Raw genomic sequence first — 16,413 nt, forward strand, 5'->3', positions numbered from 1 at the left:
TGTGGAATTCCCTGCCAGGGAAGGTGGTAATGGCGGACTCTGTAATTGGATTTAAAAAAGGAATGGATACATTTCTGAATGAAAAAGCTATCCAAGGTTATAATACTTAAAATATCAACATGGTTAATCCGGGGGTAACATGAGTTGTAGTAGCTAACTAGTCATAAAACATTATTCAGCAAGTATGTAGAATCATCACAACTTAAAACAGGTTGAACACGATGGGCAATTTGCCTCTATTCAACCTCAAAAACTATGTTACTATATGTTACTATATTACTATGTTACTGTAGTATACAGAACACCACAATGCAATGAGCAGTGATAGTGAGCACTGATGAGGATACTAGAACTGACACTGAGCAGCAAGATGCAGCACTGGACTATTAGTAATGTACTGTAGTATGCTGAGCACAACAATGCAGCACAAGACAATGAGCAGTGATACTGAGCACTGATGAGGATACTACTGAGAACTGACACTGAGCAGGAGAGACACACTACTAGTATTACTGAGCAGCAATAAGTATCCACTGATACTGAGCACTGATATTGAGATTTCCACTGAGAGAACATAACCACGTCCTCTCCGCTCTCTCTTCAATGCACGAGTAAAAATGGCGGCAACGCGCAGCTCTTTATATGGAATCCGAATCTCGCGAGAATCCGACAGCGGGATGATGACATTTTCCCTTGTTCAGGTTTTCCGAGTCAGGCGGGAACAACCGAGCCTGCCTCGGAGGAGGAGTTCGTGGGGTTCGTGGGGAATTCGGTTCTCGGAGAACCGAACCCGCTCCTCTCTACCTTATACCCATCAATTTTTTTTATTTTCAATCTAAGCCCCTGCAGTTTTCTGTAAGCATCTGCTTTGCTATGATGATCAACAAGTCACAAGGGCAAACACTCAGGGCTTGAGGTGTAGATCTTAGGACCAGCTGCTACAAGCATGGCAGAGGTGTCACTATCACTGGTGACACCCAGAGAGGTGGCGAGGGAGATTGTAATGCAGTGCGCGCAGATAAGCAGCGCAATGGTAAAAAGGAGGCATGGTTTCATAGGTAGGGGCGTGGCCTGGTGGCCTGAATCTACATTTTGTTGCTCCGGGTGTCCCGGGGGTTGGGGGCTGCACCGGGGACTAGTGTGTGAGCGGTGCTGGCTCCTGCACAGTGACATGGCATGGCCACTAGAGATGTGCACCGGAAATTTTTCGGGTTTTGTGTTTTGGTTTTGGGTTCGGTTCCGCGGCCGTGTTTTGGGTACGAACGCGTTTTGGCTAAACCTCACCGAATTTTTTTTGTCGGATTCGGGTGTGTTTTGGATTCGGGTGTTTTTTTCAAAAAACCCTAAAAAACAGCTTAAATCATAGAATTTGGGAGTCATTTTGATCCCAAAGTATTATTAACCTCAATAACCATAATTTCCACTAATTTTCAGTCTATTCTTAACACCTCACACCTCACAATATTATTTTTAGTCCTAAAATTTGCAACGAGGTCGCTGGATGACTAAGCTCAGTGACCCAAGTGGCCGACACAAACACCTGGCCCATCTAGGAGTGGCACTGCAGTGTCACGCATGATGGCCCTTCCAAAAAACACTCCCCAAACAGCACATGACGCAAAGAAAAAAAGAGGCGCAATGAGGTAGCTGTGTGACTAAGCTCAGCGACCCAAGTGGCCGACACAAACACCTGGCCCATCTAGGAGTGGCACTGCAGTGTCACGCAGGATGGCCCTTCCAAAAAACACTCCCCAAACAGCACATGACGCAAAGAAAAAAAGAGGCGCAATGAGGTAGCTGTGTGACTAAGCTCAGCGACCCAAGTGGCCGACACAAACACCTGGCCCATCTAGGAGTGGCACTGCAGTGTCACGCAGGATGGCCCTTCCAGAAACACTCCCCAAACAGCACATGACGCAAAGAAAAAAAGAGGCGCAATGAGGTAGCTGTGTGACTAAGCTCAGCGACCCAAGTGGCCGACACAAACACCTGGCCCATCTAGGAGTGGCACTGCAGTGTCACGCAGGATGGCCCTTCCAAAAAACACTCCCCAAACAGCACATGACGCAAAGAAAAAAAGTGGCGCAATGAGGTAGCTGTGTGACTAAGCTCAGCGACCCAAGTGGACGACACAAACACCTGGCCCATCTAGGAGTGTCACTGCAGTGTCACGCAGGATGGCCCTTCCAAAAAACACTCCCCAAACAGCACATGACGCAAAGAAAAAAAGAGGCGCAATGAGGTAGCTGTGTGACTAAGCTCAGCGACCCAAGTGGCCGACACAAACACCTGGCCCATCTAGGAGTGGCACTGCAGTGTCACGCAGGATGGCCCTTCCAAAAAACACTCCCCAAACAGCACATGACGCAAAGAAAAATAAAAGAAAAAAGAGGTGCAAGGTGGAATTGCCTTGGGCCCTCCCACCCACCCTTATGTTGTATAAACAGGACATGCACACTTTAACCAACCCATCATTTCAGTGACAGGGTCTGCCACACGACTGTGACTGAAATGACGGGTTGGTTTGGACCCCCACCAAAAAAGAAGCAATAAATCTCTCCTTGCACAAACTGGCTCTATAGAGGCAAGATGTCCACCTCATCATCATCCTCCGATTCATCACCGTGTACATCCCCCTCCTCACAGATTATCAATTCGTCCCCACTGGAATCCACCATCTCAGCTCCCTGTATACTTTGTGGAGGCAATTGCTGCTGGTCAATGTCTCCACGGAGCAATTGATTATAATTCATTTTAATGAACATCATCTTCTCCACATTTTCTGGAAGTAACCTCGTACGCCGATTGCTGACAAGGTGAGCGGCGGCACTAAACACTCTTTCGGAGTACACACTTGTGGGAGGGCAACTTAGGTAGAATAAAGCCAGTTTGTGCAAGGGCCTCCAAATTGCCTCTTTTTCCTGCCAGTATACGTACGGACTGTCTGACGTGCCTACTTGGATGCGGTCACTCATATAATCCTCCACCATTCTTTCAATGGTGAGAGAATCATATGCAGTGACAGTAGACGACATGTCCGTAATCGTTGGCAGGTCCTTCAGTCCGGACCAGATGTCAGCATCAGCAGTCGCTCCAGACTGCCCTGCATCACCGCCAGCGGGTGGGCTCGGAATTCTGAGCCTTTTCCTCGCACCCCCAATTGCGGGAGACTGTGAAGGAGGAGCTGTTGACCGATCAAGTTCCGCTTGACTTGATAATTTTCTCACCAGCAGGTCTTTGAACCCCTGCAGACTTGTGTCTGCCGGAAAGAGAGATACAACGTAGGTTTTAAATCTAGGATCGAGCACGGTGGCCAAAATGTAGTGCTCTGATTTCAACAGATTGACCACCCGTGAATCCTGGTTAAGCGAATGAAGGGCTCCATCCACAAGTCCCACATGCCTAGCGGAATCGCTCTGTCTTAGCTCCTCCTTCAATGTCTCCAGCTTCTTCTGCAAAAGCCTGATGACGGGAATGACCTGACTCAGGCTGGCAGTGTCTGAACTGACTTCACGTGTGGCAAGTTCAAAAGGTTGCAGAACCTTGCACAACGTTGAAATCATTCTCCACTGCGCTTGAGACAGGTGCATTCCACCTCCTATATCGTGGTCAGATGTATAGGCTTGAATGGCCTTTTGCTGCTCCTCCATCCTCTGAAGCATATAGAGGGTTGAATTCCACCTCGTTTCCACTTCTTGCTTCAGATGATGGCAGGGCAGGTTCAGGCGTTTTTGGTGTTGCTCCAGTCTTCTGTACGTGGTGCCTGTACGCCGAAAGTGTCCCGCAATTCTTGTGGCCACCGACAGCATCTCTTGCACGCCCCTGTCGTTTTTTAAATAATTCTGCACCACCAAATTCAAGGTATGTGCAAAACATGGGACGTGCTGGAATTTGCCCAGATATAATGCACGCACAATATTGCTGGCGTTGTCCGATGCCACAAATCCACAGGAGAGTCCAATTGGGGTAAGCCATTCTGTGATGATCTTCCTCAGTTGCCGTAAGAGGTTTTCATCTGTGTGCGTATTCTGGAAAGCGGTGATACAAAGCGTAGCCTGCCTAGGAAAGAGTTGGCGTTTGCGAGATGCTGCTACTGGTGCCGCCGCTGCTGTTCTTGCGGCGGGAGTCAATACATCTACCCAGTGGGCTGTCACAGTCATATAGTCCTGAGTCTGCCCTGCTCCACTTGTCCACATGTCCGTGGTTAAGTGGACATTGGGTACAACTGCATTTTTTAGGACACTGGTGAGTCTTTTTCTGAGGTCTGTGTACATTTTCGGTATCGCCTGCCTAGAGAAATGGAACCTAGATAGTATTTGGTACCGGGGACACAGTACCTCAATCAAGTCTATAGTTGGCTCTGAAGTAATGATGGATACCGGAACCACGTTTCTCACTGCCCAGGATGCCAAGGCCTCAGTTATCCGCTTTGCAGCAGGATGACTGCTGTGATATTTCATCTTCCTCGCAAAGGACTGTTGGACAGTCAATTGCTTGGTGGAAGTAGTAAAAGTGGTCTTACGACTTCCCCTCTGGGATGACCATCGACTCCCAGCAGCAACAACAGCAGCGCCAGCAGCAGTAGGCGTTACACTCAAGGATGCATCGGAGGAATCCCAGGCAGGAGAGAACTCGTCAGAATTGCCAGTGACATGGCCTGCAGGACTATTGGCATTCCTGGGGAAGGAGGAAATTGACACTGAGGGAGTTGGTGGGGTGGTTTGCATGAGCTTGGTTACAAGAGGAAGGGATTTACTGGTCAGTGGACTGCTTCCGCTGTCGCCCAAAGTTTTTGAACTTGTCACTGACTTATGATGAATGCGCTGCAGGTGACGTATAAGGGAGGATGTTCCGAGGTGGTTAACGTCCTTACCCCTACTTATTACAGCTTGACAAAGGCAACACACGGCTTGACACCTGTTGTCCGCATTTCTGTTGAAATACTTCCACACCGAAGAGCTGATTTTTTTGGTATTTTCACCAGGCATGTCAATGGCCATATTCCTCCCACGGACAACAGGTGTCTCGCCGGGTGCCTGACTTAAACAAACCACCTCACCATCAGAATCCTCCTTGTCAATTTCCTCCCCAGCGCCAGCAACACCCATATTCTCCTCATCCTGGTGTACTTCAACACTGACATCTTCAATCTGACTATCAGGAACTGGACTGCGGGTGCTCCTTCCAGCACTTGCAGGGGGCGTGCAAATGGTGGAAGGTGCATGCTCTTCACGTCCAGTGTTGGGAAGGTCAGGCATCGCAACCGACACAATTGGACTCTCCTTGTGGATTTGTGATTTTGAAGAACGCACAGTTCTTTGCTGTGCTTTTGCCAGCTTAAGTCTTTTCATTTTTCTAGCGAGAGGCTGAGTGCTTCCATCCTCATGTGAAGCTGAACCACTAGCCATGAAGATAGGCCAGGGCCTCAGCCGTTCCTTGCCACTCCGTGTGGTAAATGGCATATTGGCAAGTTTACGCTTCTCCTCCGACGATTTTTATTTAGATTTTTGAGTCATTTTTTTACTGATCTTTTGTGTTTTGGATTTTACATGCTCTGTACTATGACATTGGGCATCGGCCTTGGCAGACGACGTTGATGGAATTTCATCGTCTCGGCCATGACTAGTGGCAGCAGCTTCAGCACGAGGTGGAAGTGGATCTTGATCTTTCCCTATTTTTGGAACCTCAACATTTTTGTTCTCCATATTTTAATAGGCACAACTAAAAGGCACCTCAGGTAAACAATGGAGATGGATGGATACTAGTATACTTATGGATGACGAGTGACTGACGACACAGAGGTAGCTACAGCCGTGGACTACCGTACTGCGTCTGCTAGTATAGAGATGATAATTAATGATATAAAAAAAAATATATATATAACTACTGTAGGTATATATAATATAATGACGGACCTGGTGGACACTGTCAGCAGACTGCTAAACTACTAGTATGAAGAAGATAGAAAAAAACTTCCACCACAGGTAGGTAGGTATACAATTATGGACGAGCACTGACGACACAGAGATAGCCACAGCCGTGGCCTACCGTACTGCGTCTGCTAGTATAGAGATGATAATTAATGATATAAAAAAAAATAGATATAACTACTGTAGGTATATATAATATAATGACGGACCTGGTGGACACTGTCAGCAGACTGCTAAACTACTAGTATGAAGAAGATAGAAAAAAAAAACACCACAGTTAGGTATACAATTATGGACGAGTGACGACACAGAGGTAGGTACAGCCGTGGACTACCGTACTGCGTCTGCTAGTATAGATAATATACTAAATATATTACTACTGTAGGTATATAATATAATGACGGACCTGGTGGACACTGTCAGCAGACTCCTAAACTACTAGTATGAAGAAGATAGAAAAAAAACCCCCACCACAGGTAGGTATACAATTATGGACGAGCACTGACGACACAGAGGTAGGTACAGCCGTGGACTACCGTACTGCATCTGCTAGTATAGATAATATAATAAATATATTACTACTGTAGGTATATAATATAATGACGGACCTGGTGGACACTGTCAGCAGACTGCTAAACTACTAGTATGAAGAAGATAAAAAAAAAAACCCACCACAGGTAGGTAGGTATACAATTATGGACGAGCACTGACGACACAGAGATAGCCACAGCCGTGGACTACCGTACTGCGTCTGCTAGTATAGATAATATAATAAATATATTACTACTGTAGGTATATAATATAATGATGGACCTGGTGGACACTGTCAGTAGACTCCTAAACTACTAGTATGAAGAAGATAGAAAAAAAAAAACCACCACAGGTAGGTAGGTATACAATTATGGACGAGCACTGACGACACAGAGATAGCCACAGCCGTGGACTACCGTACTGCGTCTGCTAATATAGAGATGATAAAGATGAAAAAAAAAATATAACACTACTGCAGGTAAATATTTATATAATATATGTATGACGGACCTGCTGGACACTGTCAGCAGAATGCATTTATAGAATAAAAAAAAAACACCACAGGAGTGTTTAACTTTTTCAGGCAGACAATATACTGGTGGTCACACTGGCAGCAAAAGTGTGCACTGTACTCCTGCTATAACTGCTCCCCAGTCTCCCCCACAATTAAGCTGTGTGAGCAGTGAGCACTCAGCACAGTCAGATATACATAGATGATATATCATGCAGCACACTGAGGCTGAGCACAGATATGGTATGTGTATCGTTTTTTTTCAGGCAGAGAACGGATTATAAATAATAAAACTGGTGGTCACTATCAGCAAAACTCTGCACTACTGAGTACTCCTGACAAGTTCAACTGCTCCCCAAATTAGTAGTAAATCAAATGTCACTCGTCTCTATCTTCTAATCTAAACGGAGAGGACGCCAGCCACGTCCTCTCCCTATCAATCTCAATGCACGTGTGAAAATGGCGGCGACGCGCGGCTCCTTATATAGAATCCAAGTCTCGTGAGAATCCGACAGCGGGATGATGACGTTCGGGCGCGCTCGGGTTAACCGAGCAAGGCGAGAGGATCCGAGTCTGCTCGGACCCGAGCAAAAAAGGGTGAAGTTCGGGCGGGTTCGGATTCCGAGGAACCGAACCCGCTCATCTCTTATGGCCACCCAGCATGACGCCTCCCTTCTTGACCATGCTGTAATTGCAGTCGCACTGCAGTTCAGCGTGATCATAAAAAATGGTGTAGCCTCCTGCTGGTGCAGACTGTATGTGCGCGCAGGAAGCCGCCACCATTTTTGTGATCACAGCGGCTGAATGTGATGTCATACAGCTGCTGTGACCACGCCCCCTGTGTCTCCTCCATTGCAGACCCCATTTTGAAGCCTTGCCCCCGCACCGCTCCATCCCTGACTTGGAAATGGAGTGTTGCTGACCCCCCTCTCCCCCCCTGCCCCGATTGACAGGCAGAGGCGATCGCATTCTCTGCGGGGTGCCGCAGAAAATGCAGGCACATGCGTATGCTCTTAGCAATTTTTGCAGTTGGATCACTTATTGTGATTGCAATCCAACCTGAATCAGGCCCTATTACCTATCACAATGCGCTGCGGGCAGTACAAAATTGGTTTAATATAGGAGAAAAACCCCCAGACCTGTGCTCCTTAACTGTACCTGGTGGCTCGTGGAGCGGCTGCCCAGTAATCAGTGTCCACGCCAGTGCGCACACGGTCCACCCCCTACGGCCACGCTCCCCTTCATCAGCGGCCTCGTGATCCGGAAGGGCGGTGTGTGTGTGACTGACCTTAGGAAGAAACCGGAGCCTCCGCTGCAGTGACCCAGCAACCAGGGCACGGGAGTATACAGCGCCGCTGGGAGTGATGAAGCTGCAGTAAAGATGTCTATTAGACCTAGCCTGCTGCAGCCCTTGTAGATTCTCATAAAACAAGTTCTTCTTTTCTTGTCAGAATGAATAGCTAAGAATTGGCTTCCTGAGGCAGGCCCCTGTTAAGTGGCCTGCTACTGAAGGCACCAACTACAAACTGAGCTCCCTGTTCATGGAAGCGGGGTTATAGAGGAGGATGCGCTGAGCATCTTGGGAACAGTCAAAAGCTTTGAGTCGGTTGGTGCCTCAGATCAAGTTCCTACTCTACACCCCAATGTGAATCCTTGTGGAGTCCTGTGTACCCCACAGAAGAAATTAATGTGTCACACCCATTGGCAGCAACCTTAGAATAGCTGCTGATGGGCACAATTGAGAAAGGAAGGGGGGGGGGGGGGGACATTTGAATCCAGCACATAGATGCAATTCAAATATGTAATTTGTACCTTCCTATTTTAAAATATAATGGATGAACTTCACCCTGTGAGAACAATCTTCATGATCAAGAGATCTCATATGCAAAATAAGTATGAGTTGGGATAGGGCTGGGGAGGGTGGCTGCTCGGGCAGCCCCTCCCCCATCAAGTTAAGGAGATTCAACTGAGGAAGCACAAGGGAACTCTCGTCTGGGGACAACAACTGCAGGGAGACCACATCTTTTCAGATGAACATGGGAGGGCGGAAGGCTGCCTAATACTGAAGCACCATCAAATATCAAACCATATGCAACAACTAGTACAAGCATTCCTGGGGGAAGGTCTGCAGCAGACGGATTTGCATACGGTGATGTCATCCAAGCAGTGGGCCAAAGTTGGCTGGAACCCTCATCTGCATATGAAAAGAGAAAAGGGGCATGCAGGGCATGGCGGCCTTTTGCGGTGCTTGGATGACCCCTAGTTCGCATTAAACACCCCCACCCTCCTTTGGTGTGGGGCTCATGTTGGCTATGCCCCAGCCCCTGAAGCATTCAAGCTGATTTCTTGCAGCAGCTGGGCACTGTAACAGCTCCAGAGCTGCTCTGTAAGGCAACTAAAAGGGTGTGGGCCCTGCAGCACTACCTGTAGTTCGCATTGTGCGTTGGAAGGCACAAAGTAAGCAGACGGGAGAAGTCAGGATAGTGCGCAAGGGCATAGAAGGGAGTGGCTCCAGAAAAGAGAAGTGGAAACAGACAGCAAACTAGGCTGGAGAGAGACCTGAGACAAAGAGATCTGAATTATACGAGAGCCGACCAGGGGAAACACAAATTATGCAATCAAGTTTCCCACATTTGGGGAAATCACAGGAGCAGCACACCCAGAGTGCAATGGGTGAGCCTTGCCCTGGGAGAAGCACCTTCATGATCATAGTATCTCACCTGGCAGGTAAGTAGGAGTTGGGCTAGAGCTGGGGAGGGTCACTGCTCGGGCACCCCCCTGTCAAGTGAAGGAGATCCAACTGAGGCAGCACAAGGGAACTCTCGAAAGAAGAACAAGGCTAGAGGAATATATGAGACAAAGAAATCTGACTTTTACCAGAGCTGACCAGAGGAAAACACAAACACAGTCCCCCACTACCACAAAAAATGCAGGCGAGTTTCCCACATTTGGGGAAATCACAGGGGTCAGCATACCCAGAATGCAATGAATGAACCTCACCCTGGGTGAACAATCTTCATGACCATGGTGTCTCCTATGCAAAATAAGTATGATTTGGGATAGGGCTGGGAGGGCCGCTGCTCAGGCACATCTCTGTCAAGTAAAGGAGATTCAACTGAGGCAGCACAAGGGAACTCTCATCTGGGGACAACAACTGCAGGGAGAACACATATTTTCAGATGAACATGGGAGGGCAGAAGGCTGCCTAATACTGAAGCACCCCCAAACAACAAACCAAATGCAACAACTAGTGCAAGCATTCCTGGGGCAAGGCCTGCAGGAGATGGATTTGCATATGGTGATGTCATCCAAGCAGTGGGTCAAAGTTGGCTTCAACCCTCATCTGCATATGAAAAGAGAAAAGGGGCGTGCAGGGCATGGCGGCCTTTTGCGGTGCTTGGATTACCCCTAGTTCGCATTAAACACCCCCACCCACCTTTGGTGTGGGGCTCATGTTGGCCATGCCCCATCCCCTGAAGCATTCAAGCTGATTTCTTGCAGCAGCTGGGCACTGTAACAGCTCCAGAGCTGCTCTTTAAGGCAAGTAAAAGATTGTGTGGGCCCTGCAGCACTACCTGTAGTTTGCATTGTGCATTGGAAGGCACAAAGTAAGCAGACGGGAGGAGAAGTCAGGATAGTGCACAAGGGTATAGAAGGGAGGGGCTCAAGATAAAAGAAGTGGAAACAGACAGCAAACTAGGCTGGAGAAAGACCTGAGACAAAGAGATCTGAATTATACGAGAGCCGACCAGAGGAAACACAAATTATGCAGTCAAGTGTCCCACATTTGGGGAAATCGTAGGAGCAGCACACCCAGAGTGCAATGGGTGAGCCTTGCCCTGGGAGAAGCACCTTCCTGATCATAGTATCTCACCTGGCAGGTAAGTAGGAGTTGGGCTAGAGCTGGGGAGGGTCGCTGCTCGGGCACCCCCCTGTCAAGTGAAGGAGATCCACCTGAGGCAGCACAAGGGAACTCTCGAAAGAAGAACAAGGCTAGAGGAAAATCTGAGACAAAGAAATCTGAGTTTTAACAGAGCTGACCAGAGGAAAGCACAAACACAGTCCCCCACTACCACAAATAATGCAGTCGAGTTTCCCACATTTGGGTAAATCACAGGGGTCAGCATACCCAAAATGCAATGAATGAACCTCACCCTGGGAGAACAATCTTCATGACCATGGTATCTCCTATGCAAAATAAGTATGATTTGGGATAGGGCTGGGGAGGGCCGCTGCTCAGGCACATCTCTGTCAAGTAAAGGAGATTCAACTGAGGCAGCACAAGGGAACTCTCATCTGGGGACAACAACTGCAGGGAGAACACATATTTTCAGATAAAAATCTTGGTCATGCTCTGGTTTCTCTTCAGAACGAACAAATCTTTCGCCTTTTATTAAAGATTTCCGTGGAGAGGAGCAAAACCGAGTTTTATCTCAATTTTTGCATGCCCCATCTTTTTGGGGTTTCTTTTATCGGTTTAAAGATAGAATGAGTGTGCTTTAATGTAAGCTCATTTGCATAGAAATGACAGTAAATGTTTGTTTCTTTTCAAACAGAACTTTCTTGACCATGCTACTTGCTTGAAAGATCTGGGAGCACATGGAATACAGTACAAACCATGCTTATAGCAAGGAGAAGCCAGGTGAGAAATCTGCTTACTTTCAAGTTGGGCGCTCACTTTGATCTGAATGAGGACTGCTGGCACAGCATTTAGGCGACAGGTGGAATCTTGGTCATGCTCTGGTTTCTCTTCAGAACGAACAAATCTTTCGCCTTTTATTAAAGATTTCTGTGGAGAGGAGCAAAACTGAGTTTTATCTCAATTTTTGCATGCCCCATATTATTGGGGTTTCTTTTATCAGTTTCTTGTTAGCTTTAATGTAAGTTTATTTGCATAACAATGACTATAAATGTCTGTTTCTTTTCAAGCAGAACTTTCTTGACCATTCTAATTGCTTGAAAGATCTGGGAGCACATGGAAAAGAGTACAAACCATGCTTATAGCAAGGGGAAGCCTGGTGAGAAATCTGCTTTCTTTCTTTCAAATTGGGTGCTCACTTTGCGCTGAATGAGGACTGCTGGCATGGCACTCAGGCGACAGGTGGAATCTTAGTCATACTCTGGTTTCTCTTCAAAACGAACAGATCTTTCGCCTTTTACTAAAGATTTCCGTGGAGAGGAGCAAAACTGAGTTTTATCTCAATTTTTGCATGCTCCGTCTTATTGGGGTTTCTTTTATCGGTTTAAAGATAGAACGAGTGTGCTTTAATGTAAGCTCATTTGCATAGAAATGACAGTAAATGTTTGTTTCTTTTCAAACAGAACTTTCTTGACTATACTAAATGCTTGAAAGATCTGGGAGCACATGGAAAAGAGTACAAACCATGTTTATAGCAAGGGGAAGCCTGGTGAGAAATCTGCTTTCTTTCTTTCAAATTGGGTGCTCACTTTGAGCTGAATGAGGACTGCTGGCATGGCACTCAGGCGACAGGTGGAATCTTGGTCATGTTCTGGTTTCTCTTCAGAACGAACAAATCTTTCGCCTTTTACTAAAGATTTCCGTGGAGAGGAGCAAAACTGAGTTTTATCTCAATTTTTGCATGCCCCATCTTATTGGGATTTTATTTTATCGGTTTAAAGATAGAACGAGTGTGCTTTAATGTAAGCTCATTTGCATAGAAATGACAGTAAATGTTTGTTTCTTTTCAAACAGAACATTCTTGACCACACTAATTGCTTGAAAGATCTGGGAGCACATGGAAAAGAGTACAAACCATGTTTATAGCAAGGGGAAGCCTGGTGAGAAATCTGCTTTCTTTCTTTCAAATTGGGTGCTCACTTTGAGCTGAATGAGGATTGCTGGCATGGCACTCAGGCGACAGGTGGAATCTTGGTCATGCTCTGGTTTCTCTTCAAAACGAACAGATCTTTCGCCTTTTACTAAAGATTTCCGTGGAGAGGAGCAAAACTGAGTTTTATCTCAATTTTTGCATGCTCCGTCTTATTGGGGTTTCATTTATCGGTTTAAAGATAGAACGAGTGTGCTTTAATGTAAGCTCATTTGCATAGAAATGACAGTAAATGTTTGTTTCTTTTCAAACAGAACTTTCTTGACTATACTAATTGCTTGAAAGATCTGGGAGCACATGGAAAAGAGTACAAACCATGTTTATAGCAAGGGGAAGCCTGGTGAGAAATCTGCTTTCTTTCTTTCAAATTGAGTGCTCACTTTGAGCTGAATGAGGACTGCTGGCATGGCACTCAGGCGACAGGTGGAATCTTGGTCATGTTCTGGTTTCTCTTCAGAACGAACAAATCTTTCGCCTTTTACTAAAGATTTCCGTGGAGAGGAGCAAAACTGAGTTTTATCTCAATTTTTGCATGCCCCATCTTATTGGGGTTTTATTTTATCGGTTTAAAGATAGAACGAGTGTGCTTTAATGTAAGCTCATTTGCATAGAAATGACAGTAAATGTTTGTTTCTTTTCAAACAGAACTTTCTTGACCACACTAATTGCTTGAAAGATCTGGGAGCACATGGAAAAGAGTACAAACCATGTTTATAGCAAGGGGAAGCCTGGTGAGAAATCTGCTTTCTTTCTTTCAAATTGGGTGCTCACTTTCAGCTGAATGAGAACTGCTGGCATGGCACTCAGGCGACAGGTGGAATCTTGGTCATGCTCTGGTTTCTCTTCAGAACTAACAAATATTTCGCCTTTTATTAAAGATTTCCGTGGAGAGGAGCAAAACTGAGTTTTATCTCAATTTTTGCATGCCCCATATTATTGGGGTTTCTTTTATCAGTTTAAAGACAGAACGAGTGTGCTTTCTTGTTAGCTTTAATGTAAGTTTATTTGCATAACAATGACAGTAAATGTTGTTTCTTTTCAAACAGAACTTTCTTGACCATGCTACTTGCTTAAAGGTCTGGGAGCACATGGAAAACAGTACAAACCATGCAGTATCACAAGAGCCTTTATTTGATCTTTCATGAAGATAGAGCAGAATTGAGGACACGTCAACAATTTCTGCCGAAGGTGGTTCATCTTTCCACATGGTGCTTTTGGCCACTGACACCTTCGTTGAGTCAAAGTCTCTGGCTGTGGTCAGAACTTTGAAAATGTATGTCACCAGAACGGTTCAGATTAGGAAAACAGAGGCTCTGTTTGTCCTGTATGCTCCCAACAGGATTTGGTGTCCTGCTTCCATGCAGACCATTATGCGCTGGATCTGTGGTAAGATTCAGCATGCTCGTTCCACGGCAGGATTGCCGTTACTGAAGTAGGTGAAGACCCATTCTACTAGAAAGGTGGGTTCATCCTTGGCAGCTGGTCGGGGAGTCTCGGCATTGCAACTTTGCCGAGCAGCTATTTAGTAAACACTTTTGCTAAGTTTTACAAGTTTGATACCTTGGCTGATGATAACCTTAAGTTGGGTCATTCGGTGCTGCAGAGTCGTACGCACTCTCCCACCCGTTCAAGAGCTTTGGTATAACCCCATGGTTCTTAATGTGACCCCAGCATCCTCTAGGTCGTATGAGAAAATAGGATTTTAATACCTACCGGTAAATCCTTTTCTCTTAGTCTGTAGAGGATGCTGGGCACCCGTCCCAGTCCATACTGTGTCTGCAGTTATTACTTGTGGTTATACACATGTTGTGTTATGGTTCTGGTCAGCTTTTTGCTGCAATTGTTCATGCCGTTGGCTTGTGTTCTGTTGAATGCCACGTTCTGCGGCATGTTTAAGGTGTGAGCTGGTAAGATGCTCACCTTAGTTTAACAATAAATCCTTTCCTCGAAATGTCCGTCTCCCTGGGCACAGTTCCTATAACTGGAGTCTGGAGGAGGGGCATAGAGGGAGGAGCCAGTTCACACCCTTTGAAAGTCTTAAAGTGCCCATGTCTCTTGCGGATCCCGTCTATACCCCATGGTTCTTAATGTGACCCCAGCATCCTCTACGGACTAAGAGAAAAGAATGCCCTTGCGCACTATCCTGACTTCTCCTCCCGTCTGCTTACTTTGTGCCTTCCAACGCACAATGCGAACTACAGGTGGTGCTGCAGGGCCCACACCCTTTTACTTGCCTTACAGAACAGCTCTGGAGCTGTTACAGTGCCCAGCTGCTGCAAGAAATCAGCTTGAATGCTTCAGGGGATGGGGCATGGCCAACATGAGCCCCACACCAAAGGAGGGTGGGGGTGTTTAATGTGAACTAGGGGTCATCCAAGCACTGCAAAAGGCCGCCATGCCCTGCATGCCCCTTTTCTCTTTTCATATGCAGATGAGGGTTCCAGTCAACTTTGGCCCACTGCTTGGATAACATCACCGTATGCAAATCCGTCTGCTGCAGACCTTCCCCCAGGAATGCTTGTACTAGTTGTTGCATATGGTGCTTCAGTATTAGGCAGCCTTCCGCCCTCCCATGTTCATCTGAAAAGATGTGGTCTCCCTGCAGTTGTTGTCCCCAGACGAGAGTTCCCTTGTGCTTCCTCAGTTGAATCTCCTTAACTTGACGGGGGAGGTGCTGCCCGAGCAGCCCTCCCCAGCCCTATCCCAACTCATATTTATTTTGCATATGAGATCTCTTGATCATGAAGATTGTTCTCACAGGGTGAGGTTCATCCATTATATTTTAAAATAGGAAGGTACGAATTACATATTTGAATTGCATCTATGTGCTGGATTCAAATGTCCCCCCCCCCCCCCTTCCTTTCTCAATTGTGCCCGTCAGCAGCTATTCTAAGGTTGCTGCCAATGGGTGTGACACATTAATTTCTTCTGTGGGGTACACTGGACTCCACAAGGATTCACATTGGGGTGTAGAGTAGAATCTTGATCTGAGGCACCAACCGGCTCAAAGCTTTTGACTGTTCCCAAGAAGCTCAGTGCATTCTCCTCTATAACCCCGCTTCCATGAACAGGGAGCTCAGTTTGTAGTTGGTGCCTTCAGTAGCAGGCCAATTAACAGGGGCCTGCCTCAGGCAGCCTATTCTTAGCTATTAATTTTGACAAGAAAAGAAGAACTTGTTTTATGAGAATCTACAAGGGCTGCAGCAGGCTAGGTCTAATAGACATCTTTACTGCAGCTTCATCACTCCCAGCGGCGCTGTATACTCCCGTGCCCTGGTTGCTGGGTCACTGCAGCGGAGGCTCCGGTTTCATCCTAAGGTCAGTCACACACACACCACCCTTCCGGATCACGAGGCCGCTGCTGAAGGGGAGCGAGGCCGTAGGGGGTGGGCCGTGTGCGCACTGCGGTGGACACTGATTACTGGGCAGCCGCTCCACTAGCCACCAGGTACAGTTAAGGAGCACAGGTCTGGGGGTTTTTCTCCTATATTAACCCAATTTTGTACTGCCCGCAGCGCATTGTGATAGGTAATAGGGCCTGATTCAGGTTGGATTGCAATCACAATAAGCGATCCAACTGCAAAAATTGCTA

The 16,413-nt window shown here is 46.7% G+C and overlaps 11 non-coding genes across 11 annotated transcripts; 7 read left to right on the forward strand and 4 right to left on the reverse strand.

Moving 5' to 3' along the window:
- Window positions 1–9,544: 9,544 nt before the first annotated feature.
- LOC134996542 (U1 spliceosomal RNA) lies at window positions 9,545–9,707 on the reverse strand. Its single transcript, XR_010199217.1, has one exon. It is a non-coding gene; the product is annotated as a U1 spliceosomal RNA (small nuclear RNA).
- Window positions 9,708–9,859: 152 nt separating this feature from the next.
- On the reverse strand, window positions 9,860–10,023 carry LOC134996309 (U1 spliceosomal RNA). The gene has a single exon (XR_010199011.1). It is a non-coding gene; the product is annotated as a U1 spliceosomal RNA (small nuclear RNA).
- Window positions 10,024–10,698: 675 nt separating this feature from the next.
- LOC134996420 (U1 spliceosomal RNA) lies at window positions 10,699–10,861 on the reverse strand. Its single transcript, XR_010199118.1, has one exon. It is a non-coding gene; the product is annotated as a U1 spliceosomal RNA (small nuclear RNA).
- Window positions 10,862–11,013: 152 nt separating this feature from the next.
- LOC134996241 (U1 spliceosomal RNA) lies at window positions 11,014–11,177 on the reverse strand. The gene has a single exon (XR_010198946.1). It is a non-coding gene; the product is annotated as a U1 spliceosomal RNA (small nuclear RNA).
- Window positions 11,178–11,321: 144 nt separating this feature from the next.
- LOC134996014 (U5 spliceosomal RNA) lies at window positions 11,322–11,437 on the forward strand. The gene has a single exon (XR_010198723.1). It is a non-coding gene; the product is annotated as a U5 spliceosomal RNA (small nuclear RNA).
- Window positions 11,438–11,707: 270 nt separating this feature from the next.
- LOC134996036 (U5 spliceosomal RNA) lies at window positions 11,708–11,823 on the forward strand. The gene has a single exon (XR_010198744.1). It is a non-coding gene; the product is annotated as a U5 spliceosomal RNA (small nuclear RNA).
- Window positions 11,824–12,087: 264 nt separating this feature from the next.
- Window positions 12,088–12,203, forward strand: LOC134995988 (U5 spliceosomal RNA). Its single transcript, XR_010198698.1, has one exon. It is a non-coding gene; the product is annotated as a U5 spliceosomal RNA (small nuclear RNA).
- Window positions 12,204–12,477: 274 nt separating this feature from the next.
- LOC134995990 (U5 spliceosomal RNA) lies at window positions 12,478–12,593 on the forward strand. Its single transcript, XR_010198700.1, has one exon. It is a non-coding gene; the product is annotated as a U5 spliceosomal RNA (small nuclear RNA).
- Window positions 12,594–12,868: 275 nt separating this feature from the next.
- Window positions 12,869–12,984, forward strand: LOC134996017 (U5 spliceosomal RNA). Its single transcript, XR_010198725.1, has one exon. It is a non-coding gene; the product is annotated as a U5 spliceosomal RNA (small nuclear RNA).
- Window positions 12,985–13,258: 274 nt separating this feature from the next.
- Window positions 13,259–13,374, forward strand: LOC134995966 (U5 spliceosomal RNA). The gene has a single exon (XR_010198676.1). It is a non-coding gene; the product is annotated as a U5 spliceosomal RNA (small nuclear RNA).
- A 275-nt stretch (window positions 13,375–13,649) lies between these two features.
- LOC134996062 (U5 spliceosomal RNA) lies at window positions 13,650–13,765 on the forward strand. The gene has a single exon (XR_010198770.1). It is a non-coding gene; the product is annotated as a U5 spliceosomal RNA (small nuclear RNA).
- Window positions 13,766–16,413: the final 2,648 nt, after the last annotated feature.

The sequence above is a fragment of the Pseudophryne corroboree genome, unplaced genomic scaffold, assembly GCF_028390025.1.
Source record: "Pseudophryne corroboree isolate aPseCor3 unplaced genomic scaffold, aPseCor3.hap2 scaffold_142, whole genome shotgun sequence".
NCBI classification, from domain to species: domain Eukaryota; kingdom Metazoa; phylum Chordata; class Amphibia; order Anura; family Myobatrachidae; genus Pseudophryne; species Pseudophryne corroboree.